Here is a 20297-nt window from a genome sequence, read left to right on the forward strand (position 1 = left end):
GAGAAGAAATTGATAGAGCAGACTCAAGAGTATTAAAAGGAACAGCCTTCAGAAATCAACTCATCCAAAGGGGAGATACTTTTACACAGACCAATAGTAGTAGAGCTGATTAGTGTTAGAACTGGGTGACCAATATCTGTCCAAAGTATTCCCATTCATCTAGGTTCTATCACTAATCAAATACTGCTGATTCTTTCTCTACAAAATCTCATTTCTATCCCTTCTCTCCACTCACTCACTAGCTTAGCCTAATTCAAACCCTCATCATTTCCTGCCTATTTTACTGCAAAAGTCTCTTAGACAATCAGTCTTCCTGACTCAAGGTTGCCTCCTCATCACATAGCTGTCAATTGTACAAGTCTGATCATGTCATTCTCATGACTTAACAGACTCCTGATCTTTAGGCCCAGTGGACAAACTGCAGGGTCTCAGCTACATGATGACCCTGGGCAAGTTACTGAACCTATCTGTTTCAGTTTGCTCACCTGTGAAGTGGGGTCATTACAGCACCAATTCCTTAGGGTTATTGTGAAGAGAAAATGAAATAATATTTGTAAAGTGCTTAATACACTGCCAGGTATAAGAGAAATCACTATATAAGGGCTCTTGTTCCCTCCTTCCTTTGTCATCTTTTCTCCCTTCTGATTCTAGAAGAAAATATAAGCTCCTATATTTTGCATTTAATTACTTCACAATCTACCTAATATAATTCAAATTGGGAATGCCTCTACTATCCTCTCTTTCAGACATCCTTCCCTTTATCACATAATAGACCCCTTCCCTTTTTGGCCCAGTCATGCTGGCTTCCTTCCTCTTCTTCACACACAGCATTCTGCTTTCTGCCATCTTTATTCCTCCAATGGTCTGCAGTGATCCATTCCTGGAGATACCTCCCTTCCTCCCTCTACCTCTTGGAATTCCCAAGTTTCCTTCAAAGTCCTTCCCTGTCGAACCCTTCTCCATAAGATTGTTTCATCTCACCAGCTGACAGGGTTTTCCCCTCCTTGCTATGACTTGGCATATATTTTGTATTTATTTAGCAAGAATCATTAATACAGAACTGGAAAGGGCCTTTGAGGTCATTTAATCCAATTTCTTCATTTTACACATGACGAATGGAGGTCACTTACTCAGTAAATCACAAAACTAAGATGGCGGGGACAGGGTTTCCAAAGGCAATGTTCTATCCACTAGGCCATGCTGCTTCTGCTATGAACGCTGCACCAGCTTGCCCTTATCTCTTTGGTCCAGAATTTTCTTTTACTACAAGATACCTCTACTGGAAGTCTTCCCAGAGATGCCACTGCTCTTATTTCCTCACAGAAGGATCTCCAGGACAGCCAAATTTATTCTTCTACTCCTCTTGGCTCTATTTCTGACCTTCTGGACTTTTTTTTTCCATCAGGTCCCTGAATGGATACCTACCACAGATCTGTTACTTCTCCTCTTGCCTATTGTAGTCAAGATCTTTTTCATTTTTATCCCTAGCACATTTACGTACCAATTTATAGACATTATCTCATTTAACCCTCACAACAATATTGTGAGTAGTGCCAGCTAAGATATTTTCACATCACAGAAAATAAATCAGTGTGGTGGTAATTTGCTAATGGTCACACAGTTAATAAATGAGAGAGGTGAGATATAAACCCTAGGGTTCTTGACATCGAATCCAGGACAATTTTCACTATGGTGTACTCGTTTAACTACAGTTAAAAGGCAACATAAGTAGTGGAAGGAACACAGAATTGAACCTGAACTTAAATCTCAATCCTAACAATTAGCACCTAAGGGCTTCTAGGGAGAGTGAATTGTTTTTTCAGAGGCTTACTTCTCTCACACAGTAAATGGAAAAAGGTCCCTTTTCAGTTCTAATTCTTACTAACCTATTCATTTTTGCCCATAAAAGGTAAGTGGGCTATCCATACTGTTTGTACTCATTTAAAAACATAAGTATGTTCAAATGTACTTTAAGAGGAAAATACCCCCCATTTCTGAGAAACCTTAAGGATGCCAAGGGAGTTACTCTGACCATGCCTCTGTTCCAAGAGTTGGGCACAAATAACTAGTTGGAAGACTCAAGTAGAAATGTTTTTCTTTATAGCTCAACAGTCTGGTCTCTGAGATATTCTTTGAGTCTGACTTCCCTAGCAACATAAAAGACATCACGTCACTGGAGAAGGTCTGGACACTGAGTCAACAGGGAGCTTTGAAGAGAGAAGATTCCCAGGAACATTAATGTGAAAGTATACTTTCATCATAATTTTATAACTGAAATCTACATCTATAGTCACAAACAGAAACAATCTCTGCTCAATCATATCAGTTCTATTCTCAAGTCTTTTTCCATTAACAGCTCTGTTTGGTTTTAACTCAAAGAAAGGCACATCATGATGCCTCCTTCAGGGTAAGCTGATCATCAAAAATCATTCCACCCCCCCCCCCCCCCCCCCAAAAAAAAGAAGACCTTGGCTGCCTTTCTTCTCTGATTGGAGGGCTAATATAATAAACTCCTCTCAAAGAGTTCTTTAGGAAAGGCTCAGAACTTTAGGACTTTTCAAGTAACTCTTTTTTCCAGGAGACGCTCTGCTCAGTTTCTACTCCATGGAACATAAATGTCTCTTCTTGATTTCCTGTTCTGCTCTCTTCTGTTATTAAATTGAAGGGCAGCAAGGTAGCCCAACAGACAGAGTACTATGCTTCTCCTCCTGAGTTCAAATCTGTTCTCAGACACTCAGCTGTGTGAGTATGGGCAAGTCACTTAACCCTTTTTGCTTCAGCTCTTCATTTATAAAAATGAACTGGTGAAGAAAAGGCAAACCACTCCAGTATCTGTCATAAAAATCCCCAAGAAGGTCATAGGCAGACACATATGAAATGACTGAAAAACAATTAGATCATAAGTTCCTTGAGAGCAGAGATTGTATTGTCTTTCTGTATTTCCAGAATTTAGCACAGTCCCTGGCACATAGTAGTTTCTTACAAAATGTCTGGTGAATTAAATATTAATTGTACTACAACATAATTTAGAACACTTTAAAAATGCACCCCAAACTGAAGATGCAAGGAATGCGTCCTCCCACTGGAGTTGCTAACAAAGCCCTGGGCTGGACAAGCATGGCCCACTAATGAAGTTAGTCCAAGGGCTCTATTAGGAGGCTGGATTCTCTAAAGGAAATCTTTAGGAAGCTTCCCAAACCTGTTTCATCCTTGATGTACAGGAGTTCTGTGACACAATGCTTACGCAGGTGACTTTTCCTTCTAAAACACAAAATCTAAATTGCATACTTGGTACTTTCTTCCTTCTCAAACTGTGGAACCCTTTATAGCATACTATTTAAGAACAGATTTCTATATGGGCTAATTACAATTAAACTTCAGAGAATAATTTGACCAAGTACAAGAATATCCTAGCACTAACTAATTACTTGGAAATAACATGAGGCAAAAGAAATTAAGTGTGATTTCTACATCTGTTTGACACTGATTCTGCTACTAACTGTATGGCATGAGCAAGTTACTTAGAAATGCCAGAAACCATTACTGCTCCACGTTCTTTTGAGGTTCAACTAAAGGGTCTGCCCTTACTACAGAGTCTTTCCTGATAGGATGTCTACTTCTTCCTTTTATCCTAAAATTTTCTGATATTTGTCTTCATACATATTATATATTTTGGTACTGTGTGATCCTGAGGGCTTTTATATATCGACCGCCAGACAGCACAGCACCTTAACCCAAAAAGGTTCTTAATAAACGCATGCTGAATTGAAGGAATACCACTACCACCAACAGCCTCTGAACCTCAGGGTCAGATCTAGTTAAGACTTCAAGCCATGGATATATCTGCAAGCAGGAGACTTGTCGCTATACCCAGTGGTGAAATGGGAGAGCTTACTCACTTGGGTAGTCCTGGACTGGGTGGGGTAGAGAGAAATATGAGACACAGATAGAAGGGACAAAGAAATTATGCCAATCAGTTGTTGCTTTCCTATTGTCTACAGCAACCTATAAACAGTTGGTATATTATTAAAAAAAAAAAAAAAAAAAAACAAAGCAGCACATTGATTTAAATGATATAAATATGTTTTATCATTTATTCCAGATGATGATGTGGTACCATATGAATATTTGTCCTGATCAAAGTTCATCTGAAATGTTATGTTCAATGTATCCATATTTTAGGAATAGCATGGAGGCACTGGAGGATGCACAGGATAAGAAAACTAGAAATCAAGATATATGTGGAATAGTTGAAGGAAAAGGGGACATTTAACCTGGAAAAAAAGAATAAGAGCCATCTTCAGTTATTTGAAAGGCTCGCGTGGGTGGGAGGATTAGATTTGTTCAGGCTGACCCTGGAGAACAGAATTATCCACTGAAACTCCTGAGAGGCAGATTTGGGCTCCAGGGAAAGAAGTACTTCCTAAAAGTCAAGCTGCTTCCAAGAGGAATGAAATCAGGAAGCAAAAAATTCCTTGTCATTTAAGTTTTCATGTAAGGACTAAGTAAGTGAAGACTTGTTGGGTTGGACAGTAGTGAAAATTCACCTTCATGATGGCTTTGATAACTTCTGGGGTCGGTTTGTCCCAACTTTGATTCCATAAGTAAAAACAAAGTAAGGGAAAGACACATACGTAGTCAAGTGACAGATACTACTGGACTATCTCAATTAATTAAACAACTGTAAGTCGTGAAGTAGATTCTAAGTCTGGCAAGTGTTAAGTGATTTGCCTAGAGTTACTTAGTAAAATATTTGTAAGGAATTGAATTTGGACTGTTTCCATGTATGCTCCAAATCCTTAGAATTCTGCAAGGCAAACAGAGCAAAAATCTGAACAACAGTTGTAAGTGTTGGCATTTTCCAAATTACAACTGAGTTTTATTCTAAAAGTTTATTTATATGTAACTGGTTGAAATGTTAAGAGATTCCCTCCCATAATCCTTAGAAATTCTTTTAGTAGCAGTGACTTTGGAAAAGCAGCAAGCGATCTAGCTGGGCTTAGTTTGAAGAGGAATGGGGGTCAGACAGCAAGGAGACAGGATTCAGGGGATTCGGTGTATGTGTTGGGGAGAGGGTAAGGGAAAACAAAAAGCAATCCTGAGAGAGGTGGTAAGACTATGGTTGTGGGGTGATAGTCTGCCATGAGGATGGGGGATACAGGTCACTCCTAAAGCCCAACCCACTAGTAAAGTAAATCCTGAAGTAAAGCACCTATTTTTGTGAAAAGATAATTTCCAAAATGGAGAGTGCTTATAAAAAAATTTACCCATTCAGCCTTCCCCTCTCACTATGACTGGGGGTTAATTGTGCAAATGAAAGGGAACAATGCAGATTTAATCCAAAGAGACAGCTAACAATCTTTAATTATGTGTTAGGCTCAATGCAAAGTGTTGGCCCTGTAAAGAAAGGCAAAAATGCCATCCCTTCCCTCAAGAAACTTTCATTCTAATGTGTCAACAATTTTGTACATATATGACACACACACACACACACACACACACACACACTGTATAAACAGAAATAAGGCCCTCATAGGGAAGGGTTTTTTGGTGGGGAGAGAAAGAGCTTTTGAGGAAAATGAGACTTGAAGCAGTCTAGAGGAGAGCATTTCCAAAAATTAGGGATGCAGATGAATTGATGCTATTCTACAAGCCATAAATCCAGAGGTGGAGAACACCAGGCCCTCAGAAATCATTTGCTAAGGCAATCCCTGACAATGAGCTGAAAGCTAGATACAACAACTTCCTCCAGCTTGAATTCTGTAAGTTGATCATTTTGTAGTCTTTGAATGGTGTTACTTACAAATGGCCCTTGGTAAAAATATGGTTCTCCAGCCCTGCTGTAAGTCAATAACCACTACCATCTAGTGCTGTACAAAGGCCCTGGAGATAGGCCTTGCCCTCAAGGAGCTGACATTCTAACAGTTACAATCTTTTGATTATCTTTTTTTCCCATCACCAGCTTGATTTACTTTAACATAATTATAGAATCCCCTAGATTCCTCAGAAGCATAATTTATTTATTTCTACATTAATCTACAGGAAGTTTCAGTTTGGGCTGCACTTACAACAAACATTCCAAAATGGCAAAGATTTTTTTTTCCTTTGCTTTATTATTTTTCCTAATGGGGAAACCAACCAACTAACCAGTATGATAAGCATTTCAAATACAGGCTGACAATCTGGCCACCGATACTGGCTTATTAGCTCCTTGGGGGTCAAGTGTCTATACACTCAGGCCTGAATGCATTCCCTTCCTCCTCCATCTCTGCTGGTCAAGATCCTTTTCTTTCTTGAAAGGCATTTAGGCACCACCTGCTTAGGAAAATTTCACCACAATCCTCCAAGTTTCCCCACTAAATTTTCTTAGAGCAAATGGATATACATTTCTTTTACTGCATCTTCAACTTTGTATATGCATGCAGATTACCCTGAAAGGCATGCACACAAAGACCACTTCATTCAATATGGAGCCCTACAAATAATAAGCACCCAATAAATGTATATTCATTCCAACTGAATTTTGTCTGCAGGGCAGAAGCAACACAATAAATATTTCTAATGGTATGCTATGGTTTATATCTTCATTCACAGAAGGCAGAAATAGTGTAACAACCTTTGCCCATCTCAAAGTTTTCAATTCCTTCAGGAAGCCAGATGATAAGGCAGCGAACATGAGCAACATATTTGGGGGCCCAATAACTAAGTGTATGAGATGGAGAAACTCCTTTTTCTTTTAACTGTTTTGCAACTGAGATTTACCACTGGAAAGCCTATTCATGAAACAACGGAGGAAGGCTGACTTAAAATTATGACTCTCATTTGAATACACTCCAATAGTGGTGGCAATTCATTGTTACTAGGGAAAATTTCACATACATACTAAAAGCAATGAAGTCCAACAAATTATTCAAGCAACCCAAAGAGAATAGCTAATAAGCTAAACTTGCTATATGGTGGGCAGGGGCTCCTACATCACTCCCTAAACCACAGCAGAAATCTATTCAAGGTAGACTAGTAATCTACAACCTGAGTAAAAACAGTTCTATTTACTGTCCAAAAATTTGTATCAAATATATAATTATAAATATTATGTTAGTCTTTAGTGACTTGGAAAATAGTACAGGAGAAACAGCTACTAGAACTTAGGAACTCAGTAACACTTTTGTAACAATGTTTATTAATCACAGAAGTATCTAATTTTTTACATGTGTGCCAATGATTATTCAGTATTCAGAAGTTATATTTACTTAAAAGGTTTATGGTCTTCTTGAAAAAAAAATCTATAGCTTATGATCCATAAGTGGAGAATCCCTGATTTAAGGCAAAATAGGAATGTTAAGGGAACTTTCGGAAAAAAAAAAGACTATGATATTATGGTATGTTCAACTTTCAGTTAGATTTTGGATTAAAAGTGGAAAAATTAAGTCATTAAAAAAACTTTTGGGGCCTCTGGGTCTACTTTTTCAACATAATGCAAAAAAACCCAATATCTGATTGTCATAATACAAATTTTGATTTTTTTCCACTACACTAAAAATAATCAGGAAAAAAAAAATTTCTGTTTTAGCTTAATGTCTTATAATCTAATTTACTAAAACTATACTGATATCAAGAACAATCACCCTTTGTTTTTCTTGATATTTCTTATACTCACTTCATTGCTAGGGAAGAAATCGACCATTGTCATTTTAAATAATATTATGATTTATCGCAAATGATTTTAACTTGGGAAGCAATGCTTTCATTTTCTCCACATAGTGGTTTTATTTGTATCAAGATCTTTTCATCAAATCTTAACTTGAAATGTCACTTATAAGACATTGAAGATACCTGTAAAAATAGAATACTTTTTCAGGAGCTGGCTAGGAATATGGATCCTACAATGGATCCCATATTGTAAAACAGGATCCAACTTTACTTAGTGAATTAATTGGACTCAAACCACACACCTTGGGAATGCTGTAGACATGCCTCCTGCTCAGGTGTGGATTAGACTAGATGGCTTTTAAATTCCTTTTCAATTCTGTAATTCTGAATATTTGTATTTTACTATTTATTAAAAAGGCAAACACACCAAATCTGAATTCTTAAAAAAATTAGATCACAGCAAAATTATATGATAACTTGTGGCATTTAACACAGTATTGTTACGATGTAACAGTAAATAAATCATAAATGTGCACATAAACTCCTTCTCTATAGTATAACCTCCTTGAAGACAGATATTGTTTCATTTATTTCTTGTATTCACAATCTTTGGCACTTGTTAATTGACTGATCCCTGAGTTAACTATGAAAACTGAATGAGAGAATTTTCCTTCCAGGTCACCACCTCATATAAATTCATCGCTGAAGTCTTTTTGTTGTTGGGTTTGTTGTTAATAATGGATAAAGAGTAGCATATTACTTATGCCTCTACACTAATTTCATAAATCATAGAGTTGAATAATCATTTGGGCTACCTTTACACATTTAAGGAGGACTACAATCATAATGAATGTCTAGGAAGTATTCTTTAGTGTAGTATTATAATTTTATGGTAAAAAACAGTCATGTCTTGGAAATCTTTTGATGTATATATTAAACAATCTTGATCTGGAGTCAGACTAGGACGGATTCAAGTCCCCACTGGCTGAATGACTCTGGGCACTTAACTTGTCAGTACTGTAGGCCAAAGCTTTTTAAACTGTGGATCCCAAAAATGAATATGGGAGGCACAAACTATGATTTATTATCAGTAAAGGTTTGATTTATGTACCTATTTTATATACTTACACACCCAGGGTCACGAAAAATTTCTCTGGTTTTCGAAAAGGGGTTGCAGGTGGAAAAAGTTTAAGAAGCCTCAATTCTAGAAAACTTCCAAAAGACCGAGTTGCACATCAATTTGCTGATCTCACTGGGAAATTCTAGATTTTCTTCACTGGGAGCTTTTTTTAACCACAGTTCCAGACCAGAAAAAAAGAAGTCAACCACATTTCCAATTTTCTTTATAAATGTCAATCAATAATTTCTTCCTTAGGTCTAACCTACAATTCCTCAAAGCTGAAGATTCAAAACCATCTGAGAATTATCTACACCAGAAGTAAAAAAAGTTGTTAAGTTTCTATTCTCTTTAGAAATAAACACCATTGTATATCATCCATGAAGTTACCTGTCAGTGTTTACTTTTAGGCTAATGTGATCTGAATTCCTTACTCAAAGGTTTCATATTCCAATATTTAAATCATCTACTCTTCAACTCTAAATCCTATACATTCTAGATGTGGTTCTTCCAAATGAACACAATACATTAAAAGGTTTACTAATGCCAACTACAGTAAGATTTCCAAATTCTCATACAGATCATAGAAATGCCAGAGCCGAAAAGGTCATTTGAGATAATTTGATGCAATCCCCACATTTTACAGCCTGGAGATCAGAGAGCCAAAACAATCGTAACTTAGAACCAAAGGTTCCCGATTCCTAGTCTAAAAGTTCATATTCTTCCCACTGTAACATAATGCCTTTCACAAAATAATCAAAAACGAAAGCAAAAAACACAATGCTATTTTGATGACAGAAAATTATGCTGGAACACAAGGGACTCCTCCTTTCTTCTCAGTTCTAATCCAGGGGCTCATCCCAGCTTATAGTGACCCTGTCTTTCTCCTATGCCCGTGGAGAGAAAACTCTGCTTAGTCCAATTAAGTTGGAAAGCCTTTGAGTACTACTGTTATAGCTAAACTTGCTGAGGTTCAGAGATTTATTCAGTCATGAATTTTTCTGGTCATGGCAACTGTTGGCCATCTTGAGATCTGAAGAGTGTTTAAGTATCTCAAAGTCTTTCCTGATTCCTTCTCTCCAAGAGCTAGTGAGGCACTCCCACTTTTCGTAAAAATTTTGAAAAAAATGCTCAGTTATTTACATTCCTCCTCCAATAGAAATGTAAGCTTCTTGAGGACAGAGGTTATTTCATTTTTGTCTTTGTATTTTAATTGCATGGAATATAGTAAGTACTCAATAAATGCTTGTTTGGTTGATGATGAAATCACATCCAAATGAACTGAAATATCTATGAAGCATCTCTAACTCATGTTCACTTTGAAACATATTTACCAAGTGTCTACTATGTATAATGAGCTGGGCTTAGCTCTGGGGATACAAATATTAGATATACACAGATGTATGTTACATATATACACATGTAGTAGGTATGTAAGAAAGAATCTCTCCTCAAAGAGTTACAAATCTGGTAGGAAGAATAAAGCAGAATCTTCCTTTCCTATCAGCTGCTCTGTTTGGGTTTGATTCCTAGAACATGCTTTCCCCCAAGCTAAGCAGGAATAAGGGAGAGTATGGAATAACCATTTACAGGATATACTATCTATTATATGTCAGGCATTGTACTAAGTGCTTTATAAATATTATTCTTCTTTGATCTTCACCACAATCCTGAAAGATAGATGCTGTTATTATCCCCATTTTATAGTTGAGGAAACTGAAGGCAAACAAGAAACTCAGTAACCTGGCCAGGATTATAATCATTAAGTGTCTGAGGCCACATATGAAGGGGTCTTCCTGACTCCACGCCTGGCACTATCCACTGGGCCATCTCTACAAATCTAATTGTGGACATTATTTCAGCTTTCAAAGTCAACACTTCCTCAGCACCTTCAGTTGCCTCTCTTCTGTGATTGGAAGGCTGAGAAAAACTCCTTTAAATGGCTCTAGAATTTCCAACAATCTTTTCATTTTCCATCAGCTACTCTGTTTTCGGAATTCAGTACTTGCTAGACCCTTTGGCACTCTCCTCTTTCTTTTGTGTACTATCTTCCACTAGTAGATAGTAAGCTCTTAGAGGACAAGGACTGACTTTTTCTTATTTGTATCCCTACCACTCAGCACAGAGCCTGGCACATAGTAGTTTCTTAATAAATATATAGCGACTATTAATAATTATAGTAATAAATGCTGGGGAAAGATATGGTGATGGTAACAGTAGAAATGGGAACCATATCAAGCGTTCAAGGAAGATTTCACAAAAAAGGCTGACATCAGATGTCTTTATCTTGAAGCTTATTTTTGTATCATGATACCCATTTTAGATCTTGGCAAATTTCCTCACTACTCTAAACTTCAAGACATAAATGGAACTTGAGGAAATCTATACAGCTGGAAAGTAACACACAGAGTCCACTAATACTATTTTTGCTATTTAAAAAATTGAGCAAATCTCTTTAAACACAAATTATGTGGAGATGAACAATTCCATGCTGACAGTAATTAGATATGTGATTTTTTAAGGTCAGTTCATCCTAACTTGGAACACTGACATTTTATGAATATTGGTTAAAAGTAAGTTTCTATCATAATAGCTTCAATAGCTATAATTAGAGTAGATAACAACATATAGTTTGCAACTCATAGCAGAAGAAGCTAGGTCCCTCTTCCCACTGTTCTCAGTTTAATAATGACTATGAATTTTACCAGAATCTCCTTAATTCCTTACTGCAAAATCTTCTCAGGAATTTAAATCCGTAAAAAAAAAAATTTAGAGGTGATAAATCATATGACCCACAGGAGATAACACGTGATGCCAAGAAATATAGTTAATCAGTAATATTCTCTAGAGCTGGATTTTGAAAATATTCTTGAAAGTAGTAAAAAGTCAACATAAATCACTGAGAAGTAACTCATATATCATTATCAGTTATGTAACATCGCTGTACTGAACATAATAAACATTTTCCAAATGTCCCTGAAATTTAAATGAGTAAAGTGTTCTAGAAATACGACTTAAAAAAGTGCTGTACTTCTGCAAATTTTTTTTTTTAAGGGAGATCCAGTGGAAGGGAATATGAAAAAGCAGCACATTAAAAGCCTCCTGTCCTGAAATGACTTTTCTATATTAGGAAAGCATAAGTTGTCACTTTTTATCAGTTATCAAAGCCATTCCCAGGATCATAGGATTTTAGATTGGGATAGGAACCCAGAGGTAATCTAGTGCATCTCACTCAACTTACAAAATTAACAAGTGAAGCCAGGGAAGCTTAATGGACTTTGCTCAAAGCCATGAAAGTATTAAGTAGCACAGCTAAGTCTAACCCAGGTCTCCCTGACACAATTCAGTACTCTTTCCATCATCCTGCCTAATCCAGTGGAAGAAAATATGGAGCTGTGTACATATGTGTGTATGTATGTATATATATATATAAAAGTAGATGTGTCCATACACATACAAAGACACATGTACACCAAGTGTAAGCTAATGGAAGATACGTATATATATATATATATATATATATGTACACACACTGTCAGATCTTCTCCCTGTTCCCTGAATCTTGCACTTGGGAATTTCCCCAGTAAAAGGCAGGTGATCAGAGGCCCCCTTTAAAGTTGCACGGGAGAGGATGAATGCTGGTGGCTGCCGCCTGGGTCTCAGCCCTAAGGGAAGCTGCTCGGGCGCAGAAGTGGAGCTGGGACAACCGGGGGGTCGCAGCCCCCCGCAGATCACGTATGTGGGGGACGGCGGACCCACGGGTTCCTGCTCGGGAAGAGACAAACTTTCCTAGTGAAGTCCTACACCAAGACGAGTCCCGGCAGCACCTCGGCGGGCGGAGGGGCCAAACCAGGGGTCCCAGGTGAGAGGCCTCGAGTGGCCTGAGGGGCCAGCATCAGGGGAGTGTGCAGGGAAAGGAAGTGCAACAGAGGGAGAGGAATAGAGGGAGAAGGGAACAAGCATTTATTAGGCGCTTGCTGTGTGCCAGGACCGCGCAAAGCGCTTCACAAATCAGTCGGGCGCCAGACCAGGCAGGGTTTCATGTGCGGTGCCACTTAGGCAGAGGACTGACGGAGCAGGGGGCCGGCGCCAAGCACTCAGTTCTCCAGGCCTCCACCCGCCGAGGCCCCCAGTGACCCCCGACCTTGGGCCTCGGCCTGGACAGCCTCCCTCCCCCTCCCCCCGCCCGCCCTCGCTGAGGCTCCTCCTCCCACACCTGGAGCGGACCCCACCCGAGGCACATCCGCCTCCTCCCGGCCGGGGAGCCCAGGCCTGCCCGAGGCCCGCGTTTGCACTTCCTGGACGGCGGCCCCGAGGGAAGGAGGCCAGAGGCCAGGAGGGAGGCCCGCGCCGGGCGGCCTCGACGAGCCCGCTGGAGGCCGCTCGCGTCTAGTCACCTCCCGACGCCCGAGGGCCCCGCGGGCTCCCGGGCCCGGGCGCACCTACCCTGGCCCGCCGGGGCGCCGCGAGGCCGAGGTCGGCAGGGTAGCCGTTCCCTCAGAGGTAGCGGCGGCAGCGGCGGCTCCGGAGCTGACTCCACTTCCCACCTCCGGAGCCTCTTCAACTCCCGGATCAATTCACTCTGGCAACGCCGGAAGGAGCCGAGAGGAACCAGGCGTTGTCCGGAATCCTGCCCAGCCGGAGCCGCGCACGGGCCGATGGGGGCTCGTAGTCTCAGCCTTCGGCCCTGCCTATAGCCTCTGTCCGGATCGGACTACATCACCCAGCGACCCTTGCGCGCGGCTCCAGGAGATAGGTGGGGACGGTGCTGACCAATCGTCAAGGACTCCTCTGCTCCCCTGGGCGGGGCGGGGAGGAAGGGATGGTGGGCTGGGGATCGGAGAGCAGGGGCGGAGTCATGGCTCACCTGGCCCAATCGGGAAGGGTAGTCTGCTCGGGTTTTGGATCGGGCGGGGTGAGGGGGCGGAGGAGGAGGCTGGTGCACGCCTAGAGTAGAACCTGGGGTGGCTCGGGGCTCTCCGGGAGGCACGTGCTGGGAGGGAAACCCCGGGGTGATCGTGGGGTGGAAGGCACGGAAGCTCCCGCTTCTGCCGGAGGAGCTGCAGCAGCTGCTCGGTCCCAAACAGCCGGGGTCGCGGGCGGCTGTCCTTGCCCAACTCCAGCCCCTCTCCCGGGAGGGGTAGGGGCAACTGAGCTGGGGGAGGTGGAGGCACGAGGGCGGGGGGGCAGGAGGAGGCAGGGGCAGCCCTTTCTTCTCTCTCGCCGTTCCCCCCTGACCCAAATCTAGAGGCCGGAGGGGCCGGGGCAGCAGGTGCAGATGCCGGTGCAGCAGGTGTGGGAGCAACCGGGGGGGAGGACGGTGAAACAATAGAAGCAGGAGGTGGAAGGCGCAGGGAAAGTTGGGGGTGGGGTGGACCCGTAAGCTAGCGAGAGGCTGCAGAAGCTAAAGCATCCTGCCTGGGAAAGGTAAGAGAGAGGCTGGAGGGGGACGAGCTAGAGCGGCAGCAGCCGCAGCTGGAGTAACCAGGAGAGCCTCGGGAGGAGGAGGGTGGAGGGAGGAGGAGAAGGAGGAGGAGCAGCAGCAGCAGCGATGGCAGCTTAATTTGCCACCCGGAGGAGGCGGAGTCTCCGCAGCAGTAAGAGCAGGAGGCATTGCTGAAACAGTAGCCGCGCTGGCTGGAGCCCGAGCCCGAGCCCGAGCCCGAGCCCGAGGAGTCTGGGTGTGTGAGAGCTTCGCTAGCTACGGACCGGCAGCATCTCTTCGGGAGGCTGGGAGAGTGTTCCAAGGGAAGGTAAGCCTGCCGCGCTGCTTGGAGCAGCCTTCGCAGTCCTAGCTGACTTTGGTGCCTACTAGGAAAATGCCTCCACTTAGGATCTGTAGCAGATTTTAAAGTATCGCTGTGGTTGATGAAAACAGCGTAGGTGACAAACTCTTTCAGCCACGGAGAAAATTTACACTTTAAAAAGGGGGTGAGGAGGGAATGTGATTCACTTCAACAACCTTTGGAAAGAGCATGATTCGTCTATCTGAGAAATTTTGTGACATTCAAAGCAATTCCCCCCCTCCCCCAGCCAAAAAAAAAAGTGACTGAAATAGACCAATTTCGAATCCGGTCAATTGGGTCTGTATTGGAATACAGGCGTTTAGTTTGAGATTTAGAATTACATAACTCCTTTATTACGAAAACAAGTTTTAAATTCAGAGCAAGGTCCTTTTTCCCTTTCTTTGGTTCATCAGCATCCGTGTATTTCCCTTTTCTGCCACAGAGAAGGATGTCTATGATTGCTTCAGAAACATTAAAGAAGGAAGGCTTGCATGAATAATCCAAAGGATGGATGATGGATCCCACCAGGGGAATAACTTTGGTCAACAAAGAGCATATCAAAAACCTGTTTAGACTGAATGAAGGATTAGGTTTCTATTGCCTGATTCTTAAATGGGAGTAAAAACCTGGGTGAATATCCTCCCATCCAACGTAACAGAGCTCTCCATTTATTGCCATTCCCAGGTACTCCTTCCTTTGGTACAGATATTAGATGGATCAGGTGAATGTTTGTTCATTTCAAAATTGCATAAATGTAAAAGAAATCATTCCAAATTTTGTGGTCTATTTAGGGACCGGTGTGGTGGCAAGGACCTATGAAACACACTTAAAACTCATAATCACCCGAGATGATCACAATTCATCATGTTAAAACTTTTAAGAAATGTTCTGACTTCACTTTGAATGCAGTTGAATAATTTAAAATGCTATTTTCATGCCAGGTAGAAAGGAAAGATGATATAAACCTGGTTGAGTTTTTGTCTCTGTAAGGTAGTCTTGTCTTTTCAGGAAAGTATAGAAGACCATTTGCCTGTTTGTGTGTGAGTGTGTGTGTTTGTGTGTGTGTGTGTGTGTGTGTTTAAGCAAAAGAAATCATTATGTATCTTTTTAAAAATTCAAATAGTATATTTTAACATCCCTTTGTGCTAGAATATGTTTATTATGATGGCTTCTCAGAATAGGGTAGTGATGGTAATTGACATGTTGAAATATGATCTTTAGTGATCATTTAGTATGGTTTTATTTTCCATCCTCATACTTTGCTGGTTTCCTGATGGCTTTCTGCTCGATTCTTGCTGGCTTCCTTAGGCTCTTGTCTTTTATTTCTATTTTTTTTTTTTAATGCCAAGTTGTAATAAGATTAAAATGGTTTCAAAGCCATCCCTTTGGTAGGATGAAGTTCATTGCTAATGAGTGTCTGACAACCCAAGTGATTCAAAGATGCACACAGAGTTCTTATCTGTGTGTACCACCAAATATATATATGTAGAATGTGTTTGTATGTAGGTATAAGACTTCGAAAAAGCTGTATTCAGATTGTCTCTAAGGCAATCGGGTTAGTGCCAGACATGACTAGCTTCTTTATTTTCTCCAGAAGATTGAAGAACAAACAGTGGCAGTTGACCCATACGATAGTACACTCAGTCAGATTGTGCCCTGTCTGCACCATGGGAGGCATTCTTCTTTCTCTATTCTGAGTGTGATTCTCTCCCTAGGAAAATACTTTTTTTTAGCTATGGAAAGAGGGAGAAGAATTTAGAACAAGGATAGAGTGAGGCTTAAAAATGGGTGTATCTGTGGGGAGCTCTCCTGCTCCCATGGCAATATGAAAACTGATTTATAGAGAAAATTCTTTCTTTCTGGATTCCTTTTGGAGTCATTCCCTCCTTTGCAAAACTCCAATTTGCTCTGAATTTCTATGCTTATCCATTTTTTTTTTTTGGTAGGTGGATCTGTGCTTTCTGAATTAGTCTTGGGCTCTGTGCCTATTAGCTATGACCCCGATTCTTTTACTTTTATCTCTCCAGTCATTATTTTCACCTTGTATCCTTTTGTTTTAATAGAAGAAATGATCTAAGAAGTCTTATTTGATAAAAAAAAAAATTGTCTTAATGCATGCCTCTTTCTTTGTATTTATATCTTCAGCACCTGGCTGAGTGCCTAGTACATAATAGATGCATAATTACATGTTGATTTATTGGTCAGAAAGTATTTGACTTGGGACCATTGGATAAAAGCAGAGGATTTGTGACCCAGGCCCATTTATATATGCTTTGGTCTACCTCCGTGTACTAACACAGGAGAATAAATGAAATTCAGAACCTTACAATGTCAATAGTGTTTCTGGTTAAGCTCAGGAAACATCTTCACTATGTAAAACAAGGCAAGAACAAGAGATTAGGGAGAATGACTAAATCCGATAGCCAAGATACTACATTCAGAGATTCCCTTGACTTTCTGACTCATGTTAAGTTGTGTTGAAATCAAGTCTCTGATCATGGTAAGACTTCTCATACATATATTATTGATTATATATGGTGAAGAATGGGGGGGGGTGAGGGGGAGAGAGATCTTTGATTTAAACTTTATGCAAATCACTACTCAGGACAAATCAAACCCATTTTCTCTTGATTTCAGTGCTGTAGAATGAACTTACCTGAAGTTAACATTATGTAGAGGAGTTGACAAATAAAAATAAACATTTGCCTTGGCTTTTTAGAAATTGACTTTAGAGATGTCATTTCTGTAATTAGAAAATATGATTAATCCCCATTTTCAATTTTTTAAAAACCTTTTTGCTATTTGAAATTCTGATACCGAACTTATTGGGCAAAAATAAATACATAGCCTGGATTTATTTTTCCAACAGGAGAATTGCCTGATTCATTCGACACAAAAGATCAAGACTAACACTGGGCAAGAATTTAATTTCCCTGCCCTCCTCCTCCCCTCCCCTCTCCCCACCATGGTAGAGAAGGGCTTCCAGAAGCTACTTACTCCTAGGAGACTGACACCTTTTATTTTTACTTGTTGTTAATGTATCACACAAATGATTTTTGTATCCTTTCTTTGTAATCACCATTTTCTAAAGGACTGCTTCCCTGGGGGAGAGGAGGGGAGAGGCACTTTCCCAAAATGACATTTTCAAGAGAAGATTGCTGACATGAAATCATTAGCCTGTGCCCAGGCTGAGGTTGTTAAAGCAGGAAAGAAAAGGTTACTTGTGTATGTACCCATTCAGACAGTAGAATTTGCTGTTATCTGAGTCTTGAATATAGAAGGACTCACAAAGGCGGGAGGAGAAAAAAGAAATTTTAAAAATGATATTTTCTACCTGACTAGGTGCTCTGGATAAGATTACGATGGGGACAGGAAACAGTAATGATAGTTATTGATTCACAGGGTCATTCGGTTGGCTTAATATTTAACTTGATTGGGAAACCTTGCAGTGGACATTAGAGATGACATATTGAAAGCTTTTCACCTCAAAGGTAAGCAGGTGGTGGTTTGCATCTTTAAAAAAAAAAAAAGAAAGAAAGAAAAGCTTTTTAAGAGACAACAGGAGGGCAAATGAAGATATTGATCCCAGCTAGTCCAGTTAAGCATTTTGGAGGATGCTGTTTAATGGGATTTTGGAAATTTAGAGACGGAGACTAGAAGTTCACAAGATTAGAAATCTTAGAAATCATTCAGTCCACCATTCATTTTTCAGATAAGGAAACTGAGGCCCCAATAGGTGCAACACAGTTTAACTAGCAAAACTAGAATTCAGCCTCTTGTCCTGTCCTTCCAAGCATTTTCTACCGAACCGTGTTCCTGATTTTCAGCAGTTTTATGTTGACTGAGAAGTGAATGCTGCTGCGAAGAATAGAATTCAGAAGGGTTTTGCAAATTGTCAAAAGTGTCTCTGCCCATTTCATATTCCTTTAAATCTAGGTGTTTACTTCTTTTTTTTTTTTCTTTGCTTATTATTGGGCCCTGGAACCTTGGAAAAGGAGCATCCCAATTGACAAAATCCTAGCTGGATAAGAGAAGAGCCCATTTGAGAAGTTGAAGTTGGAGCTTTTATTAGGCAACAAAAGAGAATGAGCAGAAAACTGATTTTTTTTTTTTTTTTTTTTTTTTGAGAAAATATCTTTTTTTCCCCAGATCCTTTTAGGAGTCGGGCTCTTCATTGCAGTACTTCACATTCTCTCTGAATTATGATGTTCATAGTTTCATAATAGCCAGCTTCTTCTCAAGTATGTGAGAAGAACTGTGTACCTTGAAAGTACTCTCTAAATACATTTTGAATTGGACTGAACTGTTTGCTAGTAAATTTAATGTCTACCTTTTTATTGAGAAGACTGGATTTAAGTTTGAAGCCCGGCAAGTGGTATTTAGTTTCCTCTGGCTAAGTCACTGGTCCTTTTGATAAAGTATGGAAGCAACCTAAAAAATTATCTTGTTAGTTTGACAATAGAGAAGTCTCATCAACAAGGGAGTTGCAGAAAAGTGTTTTGTGAATGGACAAAGTACAGCCCTTTTCAGATCAACGGTAAGTTAAAGGAATATATTTGGCTACCCTAGTTGAAAGAAAGGTCGGTGGCCTTTTAGTATAGAAAAATCATTTGAGGATAAAATTCTCATCTCAACCTGTGCAGTTTTGCACTTCACACACTTCACATCTGCGCTAACTTATGTACATGAAAAATGTGTAGAAGTTATGATTTTATTCTCTTGGTGATTTCCAAGTATGAGAACTCTTTCCCCCACCAGAGCAAATCACTACCCATCAGTGACTTAGGAGATAACCCTTGCTTGAAATTGCTTGAGGTGTAGAAACTAAATCAATTATCCATTGCCATGTTGTTATTTTGTTTTGTGTTCTTGAAGAGGACCAGTGATCTCGGCAAGGTGATATCTTGACTTGAAAGCAAATTGAATTTAAGTGAGGCAGAGATGTGCAGTCACCAGCCTCACTCTTTCCTCCACAGCCATTCAAATCCAGCAGCAATATATAGCAAAAGCCCAGGATGCTGTAGGAAACCTTGGCTTTTTTATGCTAGCTCAGTTTGTCTGAGGCAATACCTATTTAGTGATTAAGGCTAGGTAAGAATGGAGGCTGTAGATGGTCTAGCTTGTCTTCACAAAAGAACCATTCTGGGAGGGGAAAACCCTCAGAATTTCTGGCCAGATAAGAGCAATTGCTGTTTACAGGCAGACTTGGGATTTGAATCCAGGTCTTCCTTCAGAAATCCCAATCAAGTTCAACACTGTGTCATCCCAAGGATGTGCTGTGCTTTGCTTGGCTTATTATTTTTAAAAACTATACAAATTAGTGCATTTCACTGAGAAGAGGGAAGCATGTTAACAGCAATTTGTTGTTTAATTCAGTCAAGGGGGAGCAGATATTTCCCCTACCCTCAGTGACTTATCTTTTGCACAAGATAAAGGGAAGGCATGAATACTCATGATCTCCTTCCCACAGCAATATGCCTTTCACTAGTTGACTACTGCTTTAGGGAAGAAAAGGATGGTTTCAGTTCCCAATGCCAGGCATCTGATGGATTAGCAGTTTAATGAAAAATAAGACATTTGCAGAGGTGCCGATGAAATCCTATGTGATCCTACATTGGGAGGAGGGAAATGGTTGGAAAATTGAATCTACTAATTTAGCCATCGTGGAGTCAATAGCTCAACCGAGAATATTTGTTCTTATCAGTTTTTGAGAGATTAATAGCTAATGATCATTTTATTCTGGA

The 20297-nt window shown here is 40.3% G+C and overlaps 2 protein-coding genes across 4 annotated transcripts in view; one reads left to right on the forward strand and one right to left on the reverse strand.

The window, feature by feature from the left end:
- The window catches only part of PDCD10 (programmed cell death 10), a 43580-nt gene extending 30127 nt beyond the window's left edge, over positions 1-13453 (reverse strand). The window contains exon 1 of one of the 2 annotated variants that reach the window (XM_031957623.1): positions 13214-13450. The gene's annotated coding sequence lies outside the window, so the exon portion shown is untranslated. Of the gene's footprint in view, positions 1-13213 lie in introns of both variants that reach the window. The other variant, XM_031957624.1, reaches the window with a different exon arrangement.
- Positions 13454-13987: 534 nt separating this feature from the next.
- Positions 13988-20297, forward strand: part of SERPINI1 (serpin family I member 1) — a 100499-nt gene continuing 94189 nt past the window's right edge. The window contains exon 1 of one of the 2 annotated variants that reach the window (XM_031957621.1): positions 13988-14520. The gene's annotated coding sequence lies outside the window, so the exon portion shown is untranslated. The remainder of the gene's footprint in view (positions 14521-20297) is intronic. The other variant, XM_012546608.3, reaches the window with a different exon arrangement.

This window comes from Sarcophilus harrisii, chromosome 3, assembly GCF_902635505.1.
Source record: "Sarcophilus harrisii chromosome 3, mSarHar1.11, whole genome shotgun sequence".
Taxonomy (NCBI): Eukaryota; Metazoa; Chordata; class Mammalia; order Dasyuromorphia; family Dasyuridae; genus Sarcophilus; species Sarcophilus harrisii.